Raw genomic sequence first — 14,286 nt, 5'->3', positions numbered from 1 at the left:
AGCCTCTGATGGATGGTTCCTTCAGGGCTGCCTCTCAGCTGGCTCTCTCTGTGCTGAACTTCCTGTTCATTCTGGAACTCTTCTCCAGCACTCAGTGGGAGGGGAGCTTCTTGACCTTTGACTCCAGAAACTACATTTCTCCTGGCAGTCACAGTCTGAGCTATCATGACTCCCCAATCTAGGCCTCTCCTACACATCTGCCAGCCTGGGACTGTACACCAGGCGGGGCAATTAAGGACTTTATCTTTGTTACCCAGGACTTAGGACCTTGATCTGGTATCTGAAACACACAAAGCTGGTGCTATGTTTATCCTGGCTTGCTCTCCTATGTCAGAACCCAAAAGAGCTGTTAGAATCACTGGGTAATTCAGCAGAGGCTGAATGGTGATGGTGATGAGAAAGGAGAGACAAAGAGAGAAAGGAGAGAGAAAGAGGGAAGGGGATATTTCAGGGTATCTCAAACCATTCCCAGACTGGACTCTGGCTAGTCAGCCATGGCCTTGCCATTGGGGGTTTACAGGGGAATAGCTTGCCTGTGCAGAGAAGGCAATGGCACCCCACTCCAGTACTCTTGCCTGGAAAATCCCATGGACAGAGGAGCCTGGTAGGCTGCAGTCCATGGGGTCATGAAGAGTCAGATACGACTGAGCGACTTCACTTTCACTTTTCACTTTCATGCATTGGAGAAGGAAATGGCAACCCACTCCAGTATTCTTGCCTGGAGAATTCCAGGGACGGGGGAGCCTGGTGGGCTGCTGTCTATGGGGTCGCACAGAGTCAGACACGACTGAAGTGACTTAGCAGCAGCAGCAGCAGCAGCAGCAGCAGCAGCCTGCCTGTGTGACACTAGACTCCTAAGACTGAGGGGGACTACAGGCATCATCTAGTCAGTCAGCAATTATTCTGAGGACATGCCGTGTGCCAGGTGCTATGCTAGATGCTGAGGTGATAGAGGGGAACAAAACAGGCCCTGTCTCTCCCTCAGGAGCTTCCAGCCTAACAGGGGAAACAGTCTATATACAGAACCGTGTGATCCTTTCATTACTTGTTGGTGTGCAAAGTGCTCAGGGAAAGTATAGCCTAGTTTGATTGTCTGGAAAGCTTCTCTGCCGAATTAATGTTTAAAGTTGAGGCCAGCAGGAGGAGAGGTTAGCTAGGAGAAGGATGGGGAGAGGGGATTTGTGCAGGAGGGAGCAAAGTTCAAAGTACTTCATGGATTAATTAGCTTCACAAAGAGAAACCGTTCCTCAGGCCAGCAGTCTTGCAAATGACTGCTTCTGATCACAAGAAGAACAGACTATGACAAGCCTGGCATAGAGGTATGACTCCCTCAAACATGCCCATGGACCAAGAGGATCAGCTATGCATTTGGCAGGCAGACAGCAGCTTTACTTAACGTTCTTCTGGTCTTATTTTTGTTTGGGGGGCATGGTATCTAGAGGCCTCCAATTTGATACCAGTCCGAAGGATAGGGCAGGCCTCTGTGTATCTCACCTGTCCTTAGTAAACATATTCTACCAAGCCAAGGGAAGGGAAGAAACACTTATGAGCACATCTCTGCATCAGGTGCTTTTACAAAAAGTGAAAATGTTAATCGTTAAGTCGTGTCTGACTCTTTGTGACCCCGTGGACTGTAGCCCGTCAGGCTCCTCTGTCCATGGGATTTCCCAGGCAAGAATACTGGAGTGGGTTGCCATTTCCTTCTCCAGGGGATCTTTGCAACCCAGGGATCGAACCTAGGTCTTCTGGTGGCTCAGATGGTAAAAAAGGTGCTTTTACAAATACCTCTTTAAATCCTCATAGTACACTTAAGTGGTAGGTACTTTTTTGTTTTCACAGATCAGGAAACCGAAGCACAGAGCAGTGAAATAACTTGCTCAAGGTCACAGAGCTAGAACGTGGGGAACCAAATTCCAACCTAATGGGATTAGTTCCCAGAGCAAGCTTTTCCTGCAATTCAACAGTCTCTCTTCACCAGCTGGATGTTCCGATGAAGCAGGCCACCTGGGAGCAGACCCATCTTGGGGTTCTCCGTCTTGGGGCCTACCTTCATGACTGGCCACATTCTCATCACACCTGTGAAGGACCAGCCTCAGCTCCTGTAAGTTCTCATCAGCCTTGACCCAGCACACAGAGGAGCAATTTAAGGGGGATGGTGTGGAGAGATAGGCCAGTAGAGGTCTCACTTGACACTCTAGGGGGGAGAGGGTCCCCCCACCACCATCGCAGTGTCCCTGGAGCCTTGGAAGCAGCTTCTCCTCCTCCCAGGGGAGGCAGCTAATTCTCTGAGCCCTTTTCCCTTCTTGGCATCCTTGATGTTCCCCATTTGTGGCTCCTTTGGCTCTGTGCCCAGGCTGTGTGCAATGATGGGCTGCCCACTCTTGAAAGTTAGCACCATTCCTTTCCAGGAGGTGTTGGTGCTGCCATTGTGAAAAAGGGCTGGGGCTGTGAGAAAATGAAGCGCACTGTCCTGTCTCTTCTGTGGAATAGCTGGACTTGACTCTCCAGTGCCACTTCCCAAGGGACCAAGGGGGTTGAGGGGGGGTTTCCTATCCCTGGTCATAAACCTGGGATTAAGCCTTCTGCTATGTTGCCATTTTTCTTACTGGATGGGCCTCTTGTGGAAGAACAATACATCTCATTGAGCATTGTGACTTCTGGCACCTGACCCTGACAGAGAAATCAGGCCCTGAAATCTTAAAGAGCTCACAGTCCCTGAAGACTAACTTATACTCAAGAACAGTGTTTTCCTGACAGGTAAAATTCTTGCTTAGGGGAGGAAAATCACTCAGGAAAATAAAGGCCAACCAAAAAACATGCTTAGGGAATAAAGAAGACATTAAGGTGTTGCTGAGTGGGAGACAGCCATGGTGAGTTGGGTGAAATGGCACTTTGTAAGATCTCCTCCATCTGGGAGATTCAGAGCAAAGGCAAATATTTGCAGGGATCATTTGATCTGGCTTGAGTGACAGCTTGAGAAATCATTTCCTCTTCCAAGGAATTTCTCTCCCCAAACCTAGGGACAGAGCGCTGAGCTGGGACTCTGCCGTCAGGCCTTTGCCCAGTTCACCTCTTACCCCTCTGAACTGGGCCCTGTGCTGTAGTCTACTGGCCAAAAATGCCCACAGCAAACCTTTTGTTTAATGTGCATGTAGGAGGGCATAGGGCTTGAAAGAGACACACCCAGTGCTAATTGTTTTGAATGAAGAAAAATGAACCCTTTGTTTCGAAGCAAGAAATCTGAGCAAAGAACCAAGGAGGGCTTTACTTCTGCAAAAGAGAGAGGTGCTCTAGGCCCAGGGGGTCTGGAGGCACCTGAAGAGTAACTGATTTAGCTTTTTGTTCCCCCTCAGAACCCCTGGGACCTCCACCAAACTGACATCAAGATTAGAGGCTTCTCACAAAGAATTACACACGCATGCAGAGTGGATGTAGACTCACACAGCTCCTGGGCTGGTGGCTGCCAGGTGTCTACCCTCTGTATTTGGTGCTATGTGCATACACGCTCAGTCGCTTCAGTCGTGTCTGACTCTTTGTGACCCTGTGGACTGTAGCCTGCTAGGCTCCTCTGTCCATGGGATTCTCCAGGCAAGAATGCTGGAGTGGGTTGCCATGCCCTTCTCCAGGGGACCTTCCTGACCCAGGGATCAAACCCACATCTCCTGCGGCTCCTGCACTGCAGGTGGATTCTTTATAGCTGAGCCACCGGGGACGCCCTCTATTTGGTGCTATGCTGGGTCTCAATCCAAATAGTTTAGAATTCATTGTTGTACATCTGCCTTCTCTCACCCACTTTTATTAATGTTGATGGGCATTTGAGTTTGCAACCCTTACTACAACTCTGGCACGAAACAATGAATGATAATCACACTGGTAAATATAACCACAGCAACAACCCTCCTATTTGTATAATGATTTAGATTCATGGACTGGGCTAATCATTAGCACCTGGAAGCTTGTTAGAAATGCAGGATCTCAGGCTTCTGAACAAGAATCTGCATTTTAACAAGATCCCAGGTGATTCTATGCACACTAAACTTTGAGAAACACTTGTTCCGTAGACCACGGACAACAGCCACGGGAACTTGGCCAGAGTTCTTGGGCCTCTGGATTACTTGCCACGTTTCCAGTTTTTTCACCTTCCATCACTGACTTTATACCTTAGATCCTAAACAGCCAATGAGTCTGTTGTTGGCCAGCCAACAAGCTGGGAACTAGAGCAGTGTAGCAGACTTTGTAGGTAGTCTGGGAGGGGAGAGGTGATGGTAGATAGAAAGGAGAGACACACGTAGACCCACACGAGGCCTGTGAGAAACTCAGAATGCTCCCCAATAGGTATTCTCTAGTATATTTAGATGGGCTTCCCTGGTGGCTCAGTGGTAAAGAATCCACCTGCAATGCAGGAGCCATAGGAGACACAGGTTCAATCCCTGGATCAGGAAGATTTCCTGGAGGAGGGCACAGCAACCCACTCCTGTATTCTTGCCTGGAGAATCCCATGGACAGAGGAGCTGGCAGGCTACAGTCCACAAGATTGCACAGAGTTGGACGTGACTGAAGTGACTTAGCATGCACACATGCAGTATATTTAGATATGACCTGGTTACCAGATATTAAAGCAAGGTTAAGTATACCAATGGTTATGGAATGAAACCATGCTGTTGAACAAAAGCACAGAACAAGTGTTTTAGCTATAAAGGTTAAGCAGACATTGAAGTGTTCTCTTCTATCAAGCTATCATCCAACTTCAGCTTGCACTTCAGTGTCAGGGAGCTCATTACCTCACAAGGTATCTATTTTGATTCATGGATGATCGATTCTGTTAGAAAGCCAGTTCCTTGTGTTGAGCTGAAATATGCTTTCCCACTGTTTCTATCCATTTATAAGCCCTAGCTCTGCCCCTCGGGACTCCCACCCCACCTGCTTTTGCTGTCCTGTAAGAGCCCTTTAGAGATACAGGTTCCACACTGTCTTCAGTCTTCTCTTCTCCAAGCTAACAGCTCCTCCTTCAACTGCTTCTTATGGGACCTGGATTCTAGCTCTCTCCCCAGCTGTCTGGGCACCCCTTAACTGGAAACCTAGCAGGATTAAGTTCAAAGGTGCAGAAAGAGAGACCAAGAGGCTAAGCAGCAGCCTGAACCCATGGCTGAAGGGAGGGGTCCGAGTGTATGTCCAAGAGGCTTGGCTTAGAATCTAAGGGCAGGCCTTTAGTCAGATAAATAATAAAGGACTTTTCTTCATTTGATAATATTTTAGAACCTGGTACTTTCCACCAGAGGAAAATCAAGGCAGGTTTTAAGCAGTTAGTCCTTGATGCATACTGGTTCCTGTCCCCCTGGAGAGGGAATACCAGCACTTTCATCTCTCTGCCACTCCCTTTCCCCCCACTGAGCCTTCCTTCACTAAATCAGTAGGGTGGAACTCCAGAACACCTGGTCAGTGACTGTCTTTGCCAGCCAGGAACCCCTGTAAGGCCAGCCAGGACAGGGAAAAGCCCTCATTCTGCCACCTTTCTCCTTTCTCCTCATGAGTGCTTCTCTGATCACAAGACTGTCTTTTTTATTCTCTGGGTGATTTTCATGAATCTGCCTGAACATTCCATTGCCTAAGCTGCTCTTCATAGATCATACTTTCAGTGGCCATGGGCCCTGCAACTATGGTGAATAATAAAAATAGCAACAATAATAGCTATCATTTATTGAGTGTTAAGTGTTGATTATGTTTCAGACATTTTACATACATTAACTTATTTAATCCTCACAACAACCCTCTGAAGTGAATACTATTATTAGCTCCATTTTCCAGATGATTAAATTGAGGCATGGAGAGGTTAACTAACTCTGCCAAAAGTGGCATGAGAGATATATAGTATTATTTAGACAAGATCGCAGAGAAGGCAATGGCACCCCACTCCAGTACTCTTGCCTGGAAAATCCCATGGATGGAGGAGCCTGGTAGGCTGAAGTCCATGGGGTCTCGAAGAGTCGGACATGAGTGAGCGACTTCACTTTCCCTTTTCACTTTCATGCATTGGAGAAGGAAATGGCAACCCACTCCAGTATTCTTGCCTGGAGAATCCCAGGGACGGGGGAGCCTGGTGGGCTGCTGTCTATGGGGTCGCACAGAGTTGGACACGACTGAAGCGACTTAGCAGCAGCAGCAGCAGCAGACAAGATCGGGCATGTTCAGGGTGGTATGGCCATAGACTATAGTACTAATTAGAATCCAGCTCCAAAGCCCACATACTAGCCACGGTCACTGTAGAGGAAAAATTTTGCAGTGTATCCACAGACCACCTCTATCAGAATCATACACGGTGAACCCATCTTTGCTTCATTTTCTGAGGCCTGTGGATTTTATAAGCCAATATGTCTCTCAAACTCAGGGGCTATCAGAACCTCCTTCAGAGCTTATTAAAAACACAGGCACTGGGGCTCCGCCTCCAGAGAGTCTGATTCGGCAGGCCTGAGGTGGGATCCAGAAATGAGCAATTGCCATAATTTTCACTGTTATGAACACTGAGTAATCATCACTGCAGGTTTTCTCCAGCTCTCTTTACCCACTCCTGGACTCCTTCTGGCCAGCAAAGGCTCTCACCATCTCCTAATGTTAGGCTCTCTCGGCTCTCCACTGCGTAGACCTCTCCTTTCTTCAGATTTTAAAAGGTGCCTTGCCCTGGGCAAAACTGTACAAATATGGGTTCTTGATCCATCCCCTCCTGGGCTTCTGGGGAGGATCAAGCACCTTTGCTCTCTTTCCCCTCCTCTCTGGCTTCTCTCCTCAAACCATAAATGCACTCAGCTCTGCCTAGACCAACAGAAAAACAAAAAACAAACCTTCCTGCTTTCTACATGAATTACTGTTCTCATTTACTATCAAATTCTAGAAAGAGTGAGGCTTCCCTGGTGGCTCAGATGGTAAAGAATCTGCCTGCAATGCAGGAGATCTGGGTTCAATCCCTGGGTCAGGAAAATCCCCTGGAGAAGGGAATGGCAACCTACTCCAGTATTCTTGCTTGGAGAATTCCATGGACAGAGGAGCCTGGCAGGCTACAGTCCATAGGGTCACAAAGAGTTGGACATGACTGAGCAACTAACACTTTCACTTTTCACTTTCTAGCAAGAGTAGTTTATAACCTCCTTGGACAAGTTACTTAACCCACTCTGTACATTGGCTTTCTCAACTGTAAAATGATGATTATGATAGTGAATACATATAACGAGGATTATAATAGCACATACTTCATAGGATAAGGAAGGATTTCATTTAGTATTTCATTTCATATGCAAAGTGCTTCAAGTAATTCCTGGCAAGTGTTCAATATAATAATTATGAACCATGTACATGGTAGCTATTATGATTATTCACAATAGCCAACAATCTAGTCTCAGTCCTCATCCTGAAATTCTGTGACCTTCAATTCTGTTTGACTTCCCTCTTTTTAATATTATTTACTGAAGAATAATACACATACAGAAAAGTGCCCATTTCATAAGGGTACAACTCCATGAGTTTTTTCAAATGAATATGCTTATATTATCAGTGCTCAGATTAAGAAATGGAGTAGTAGTATCATTACACTCAGAAGCTTCCACCCACTCTCTTAGTCGCTTTTCCCATTGTACAAATGAATTTTTAAAACATTTTTTGTTTTAATATAATACCTAAAAATTTAGAACAATTAATTTTCTTATAAATTACCTATTTACTTATATAGTCTCATTTTACAAATTACTTGGCAGCTTCATTTTTCTGAGTACTTAAAATATGAAGCTACTTTTAGGAAAACACTGAATTTTTAATTTGAATTATTCATTATAATGATTTTCAGTGTTTTAAGAAAGAGTTTAACTTTTAATCATGTTAGCTTTGTGCACAGAGTTAGCACACTATAATACTGAAATTTGTAAAAGTTAACAATTAGACCAAGCCTATTAGGGAAATTTTTATTCACTGAAAAAAAATCATGGCTGATTGTTTTTTCATTAAAAAAGGAAAGCATTTGCAATTTTAAATGATTTGTTTTCTTAACTGAAAAAAGGTATTTTGTTTGCAGAAAAAATACTACAAAATAGTTTTAATGAGTCTCTTACAGTATTTCTACACTGATTTGTTCTTATTGCAATATAATTTAAAATGAAACTGTAATATATGCTGTAAATAATCTGGAGAAGTTAAAGTCCGTGATCCCACTGGGAGCGAGCCTCTGTTAGGGTTTTGTGTCTATTCTTACCATACCTATTCTATACAAGTGGAACTGTGGGAGAAACAACAGGCTCCAAATGGAATTGCCTGAGCTGAGTTCCGTACCAGTAAACCCAGACTTAACACCTAATCAAATTGCAGTTTTAGCCCATCCCAGGAAAGTGACTTTAACCAGCCAGTCTGGAACTTCCTGGCCAGTACTACTGAGATAATTTGCCACATAGACCTCTGCTTTTAAAACCCTTCCATGTTGTACAGTTCTTTGGAGCTCCTCTCTACTTGCTAGATGGGATGCTGCCTGATTTATGAATTGTTGAACAAAGCTAATTGATCTTCAGATTTACTCAGGTGATTTTTGTTTTTTGACAGAATTCTAAGAGGTGCTCCCTGCCATCCTGTCCACCTATCACCCTTCCAACCTCAGCCTCTGGGGACTTCCTTTCTGTCTTCAAAGATCAGCGAGGGAAATACATCAAGGCTAAAAATTTGACGTGGCTCAAAGTAAAAAACAAACAAACAACAAAGCAAAACAAAAAGTTATTAAATTTCAAAGCTTCTGCTGCAATTTCTCTGTGTCACCACAGTTTAGTGGTTCTGCTTTTAGACAAGGCATTGTAGTGGACCTCAGATCTCTGTATGAGTAGAAGCTGAAGAAAGAAATTTTGCTTTGCAAATGATGCAAAACTCAAAATTCATTGTGGGTCCGAATTCAGGAAAAAATTATATTGCTTTTAAAATAGGGAATTCAGACAATTATCTCTGAGAATTCATTGCTTTCCTTGAAAGCAGTGGGATGTGCATAGGAAAAAGAGAGAGGCTGTGCACTGTGGTCAAATATTATCTACTAGAGAACTATAGGAAGAAGGATGCAGAGCCCTCCCTGCATTGTCCTGCTGAAGTTCTTGTCTTATTATTATCAACTGAAAACTTGCAAGCTTGGTAACAGTACTGTTGGGTGACACACACTCGCCTTGCTACTGCTTTTATTTATGTATTAGTAATTGGGGGGGGGGCACTGGACCATGCAGTTTGTGATATCTTAGTTCCCTGACAAGGGATTGAGCTGGGGCCCTTGGCAGTAGAGCACGAATCACTAAAAGTGTGGAGTACTAACCACTGAATCACCAGGGAAATCCTGTACTGCTTTTTAAAATTTTGACTATATATTTAAAATTTTAAACTATACTTGTATTTTGATTAAGCAATGCATTCCCACCCTATTCCCAGCTGCTGAGTTCATCTCCTGGGAGTTTCTTATGTATCCTTTCTAAGATAGTCTGCTCACTCACACACTCCTTTCAATTTGGCTCAGAGGTACAAAAAGAAAAACTGGGGACATGTTACTTGATTGGCAGTTGAGGAATTTTTAAGGGCCTATGTCAGTGGACCATTTCCTGAGTTACTCCAGACGGAAACCAAGGAATCAACTCTGTTCCCTCCTTTGTCTTTGCTGCTGCTGCTGCTAAGTCGCTTCAGTCGTGTCCGACTCTGTGCAACCCCATAGACGGCAGCCCACCAGGCTCCCCCGTCCCTGGGATTCTCTAGGCAAGAATACTGGAGTGGTTGCCATTTCCTTCTCCAATGCATGAAAGTGAAAAGTCAAAGTGAAGTCGCTCAGTCGTGTCCTACTCTTAGCGACCCCATGGACTGCAGCCTACCAGGCTCCTCCATCCATGGGATTTTCCAGGCAAGAGTACTGGAGTGGGGTGCCATCGCCTTTGTCTTTACCGTCCACATAAATGTTAATTCTACTCCCAGTGTCCATCACTTTGGTCCCCTGTTCTCTCCCTGCTGTCACAGCCCCAGGCCAGGTCAGTGTCCTCTGTCATGGATTAAAAGAGAGCGTCTCAAATCATCTTCTTGTTTCCAATCTCTGTTCTTGCAATCTTTTCTTTCCCTAAGATTCCTTATCCCCAAAGCAGAGCTCTGATGTCTCATTCCTTCTGAAAAACAACCTTTTAATGGATTCCACTGCCTCTAGTGTAACATTGTAACTCCTCAGTACAAAAGATTTTTTTCAGGAAGGGTGGAGCAAGTGGGGAGCTTCCCAGGCGGCTCTAGTGGTAAAGAAACTGCCTGCCAATGCAGGAGACATAAGAGATAGGGGTTCAATCCCTGGGTCAGGAAGATCCCCTGGAGGAGGGCGTGGCAACCCATTCCAGTATTCTTGCCTGGAGAGTCACATGGACAGAGGAGCCTGGTGGGCTGCCGTCTATGGGGTTGCACAGAGTTGGACACGACTGAAGCGACTGAGCATGGATGCACGAAGCAAGTGGTAGAAGTATTCTCTCTTCTCAGGTGTGGCTCGTTACTACATCTGGTCCCTACAGGAAGGCAGCTCATGATCAGAAACTCATGATAAGGATCAGAAACTGGATACTCCCAAGATCCCCCAGTGATACTTGCATTCCTGGGAATGGACAAATACTAATTCACATTAGACTGCCACAGGTCCCAGAGTTCCCACTTACTCCTTTGAGAAGCCACTTGCCAGGGGTTAGAATACCTTGCGTAGCTCCTTGGTTCCAAGGTAGCCAAGAAATCCAGATAAAACAGCTTCAAGGACATGGAAAAACACTGTTTTGCTACCAATCTCCTTCCTCTTTTCTTTAAACCAAAATTCTGATTGGGATTTTCCAAGAACTTTGAACTCGCCTCCGGTTCCAGGAAGGCCAATCTTATTAGCCTCCTCTAGGAGCTGATTCTGGAGAAGGCAATGGCACCCCACTCCAGTACTCTTGCCTGGAAAATCCCATGGACGGAGGAGCCTGGTAGGCTGCAGTCCATGGGGTCGCGAAGAGTCGGACATGACTGAGCAACTTCCCTTTCACTTTTCACTTTCACGCATTGGAGAAGGAAATGGCAACCCACTCCAGTGTTCTTGCCTGAAGAATCCCAGGGACAGGGGAGCCTGGTGGGCTGCCGTCTATGGGGTCGCACAGAGTCAGACACGACTGAAGCGACTTAGCAGCAGCAGGAGCTGATTCAATTTGGTGATATACCACGGTGGCTTCACCTGAGCAGCCCTGGTCACTGCAGTCCCCCAGCCCCCAACTCAACAGATCTAAGATGGCTGGGGCTCCAGATTTTGTTTCTCACAGGTTCAAAAGTGCATGTGCCCATCAAACAATGGGCTTCACTCTGATTGGACGGGCCCAAGCCATAGATTCACATTGAGCCAATCACTGTGGTCAGGGAGAATCAGTGCTTTGATTGGCAGACCTTAAGAGGAGGGTCCTAGGGGGTGAACCACTTTCACCGAACACCCCCAAAAGGAAATTGAAGGCTTCTGTGGGGATGGAGGGAAACAGATGCTGGAGATGTGAACAAGCCTTCTTTACTTCGTGTCTTGTCCACTGCCACTTCTGGTGTTTGCCTACTGGGATCCTCACAACCTGGGATGCCTTTCCCTTTAGTGCTTTCCCCCTAAATCTGAGCTGAACTTTCAAGGCTCCCGGTTCCTTCTTCCCACTGCAAGCTGGCCCCGAGCATTCCCATTTCATTTCCTCATCTTCTTGGTGGACTACAGCACTTAAGGGTGGGCTTTGGGTTGGCAGTCACTAGGATTTGTATGGTTCTCATCTCCGAGGCTGTAAGGCCACCTTGGAGAGCACAAACTCACTCTTAATTACTTTGGGGCTCCTCGCTTGGCCTTCCTGGGCCCCTACGCAGCCAGCAGTGCCTGCTATTAGAGACACTTAATGTATTTGGTTGAACTGATTAGGATACTTAAACTGTTTTCAAGGCCCCTCAAATATTTCAGAAGCACTATTTACACACTTAATGTATTCCAGTGTTTCTAGGCTATTCATTAGAACAGGTCCCTTGGGCAACTCTCGAAGCCCGCTGAATCTGTAGTTTTGCACTTAGGAACATGGGCTAGAGTCAATATTGCAGCTGTAGTGTCTCTACCTTAGGGTCTTCATGCAGCTACCCAATACTGTGGTGTCTTCCCAAACTCAAGACTGATCAGGGCCTGGAGAAGGGATTAACATTTCTGTGGTTCTAAAAAGAGGACTCAATTGAGTAAAAGAGGCCTTGCAAACCTCCTTCAGCACTCCCCCAGCTTCCAGCCCAGCCTTCCCCCATGCCCTGGGGCTTCTGTGGTTCTCTTCTGGCTCACTCCCTGCTGCTGCTGCTAAGTCGCTTCAGTCGTGTCCAACTCTATGAGACCCCATAGACAGCAGCCCACCAGGCTCCCTGTCCCTGGGATTCTCCAGGCAAGAACTGGAGTGGGTTGCCACTTCCTTCTCCAATGCATGAAAGTGAAAAGTGAAAGTGAAGTCGCTCAGTCGTGTCGGACTCTTGGTGACCCCATGGACTGCAGCCCACCAGGCTCCTCCATCCATGGGATTTTCCAGGCAAGAGTACTAGAGTAGGGTGACATTGCCTTCTCTGAGGAAAGATTCTAGAAACCTATTTCATTTTCAAATTGCTCAGGTAAAGTGGAAAGCTTCTAAATTCCCATTAGATGCTTGAATGGCCTGAAAACCTCTGTGAGGTGATGGTTATCCAGCCTGGGCTCACATACCTCCAATAACGGAGAACTCACCACCGTGAGATGATTCTTCATATCTTGGACTAGCTCTGATGATTAAAACCTTTTTTATGCCAAACCAAAACTGCTTTCCTATTGGTTCTGCCATGTGGTGTTGCAGGAGTCATATACAGTGTTCAGAGACAGGTCCTAAATTTGTGTGTGTGCGTGTGTGTGTGTGTGTGTGTGAGAGACAGAGAGAGAGAGAGAGATGAGGGTGACCAAAACAGACACAGAGGGAACTGAAAGGGCCTATAGAGATCATCTAGGTCTGTGGTTAACAGTTTTTGGCAAGATTAATTCAGGAGCAATAAACATATTTTGGGCTTCCCTGGTGGCTCAGGTGGTAAAGAATCTGCCTGCAATGCAGGAGACCTTGTTGCAAAGAGTTGAACACAACTGAGTGACGAACACACACACACAAACATATTTAGGGGGCACATTTTTCCTATTCAAAGTGAAGTTGGGACTTGATGGTTGAGTAAATGTGCATTTGCATAATCTCCCTAGGAGATACCACTGAAAAAAGAATCAAAATGAGATAAGAAAATGTCTTCTTTTTCAAACTAGGAACAGGCCACAGTCGCACAGCACAACCTTGGTATCTCCATAGGCAAAATAGTTTAAACCAAAGTACAAAAACAAAGACACCAGGAAAAAAAGGCACAAGCTACCTGGCTCCTCCCACACCCTCCCCTACCCGATGACAAAAGGCAGTCCATTGTTTATTTCTGTTTCCTTTGTTTTCTATCTGTTGCTCCAAGGGCTAAGTTTTCTCTTTGCTTCTTTTTTTTTAATCTTCTAAATGGTAGCATAAGCAATTTGCCTTTAGTTTCTACTAGTTATTTTTGTGATGGTAAGCACCATGCTTAAGCCTCTAATTCTCAATTTTTCAATTTCAAAAGTGAAGTGGTATCTCTGATTTACCCTCTGAGAGATAAGAAAAATTTCACACTTATTCTTTACCTCCTGATTTTTGTTGTCTAGTTTTTGTCCCTATCTGTTTTAGATTAATTATGATTATTTTTTCATCACATAGCTTTTCTTCCAAGGACTGTACCTGACTGCCAAAGAGTCTCATTCATAAAAAGGTCCAGGCCTAGTTTCACAAGTGAATGGACTATTTCAAACTTTCAAGAAACAGATAATTTCTATGCTATTAAAATTACCCCAGAGGAAGAGGAAGAAAGGAAATAGTGTTTTGAAATCATTTTTTCTATTTTTTAGTTGATACATAGCTAAAAGTTTCTACTTAAAAATTCAGTGATATCATTATAAACAAAATGTGGTATATACCACAATGGAATATTAGCTTTAAAAAGGAAATCCTGACACCTGTTACAATGTCCATGAATCTTGAAGACATTATGCTATGTGAAGTAAGCCAGTCACAAAAGGACAAATACTGTATGATTCCACTTATATAAGGTACATAGAGTAGTTAATTTGAGAGACAGAAAGTAGAATGTTGGTTGCCAGGGGCTAGTGTGAGAGAGAATGAGGAGATGTATAGCTTTACAGAAAAAAAATTAAACTATATCGAA

The 14,286-nt window shown here is 45.0% G+C and overlaps 1 protein-coding gene across 1 annotated transcript in view; it reads left to right on the top strand.

The window, feature by feature from the left end:
• The first annotated feature begins 1,207 nt into the window (after window positions 1-1,207).
• The window catches only part of AWAT2 (acyl-CoA wax alcohol acyltransferase 2), a 47,568-nt gene continuing 34,489 nt past the window's right edge, over window positions 1,208-14,286 (top strand). The window contains exons 1-2 of the mRNA XM_086389900.1: window positions 1,208-1,319; window positions 1,840-2,101. The gene's annotated coding sequence lies outside the window, so the exon portion shown is untranslated. The remainder of the gene's footprint in view (window positions 1,320-1,839; window positions 2,102-14,286) is intronic.

The sequence above is a fragment of the Bos grunniens genome, chromosome X (assembly GCF_055505025.1).
Source record: "Bos grunniens cultivar Pamir isolate PY7600 chromosome X, Bosgru_T2T1.0, whole genome shotgun sequence".
Lineage (NCBI taxonomy): Eukaryota > Metazoa > Chordata > Mammalia > Artiodactyla > Bovidae > Bos > Bos grunniens.
Note: the sequence above shows the minus strand (reverse complement) of the source record. Positions and strands in the feature narration are given on the sequence as shown.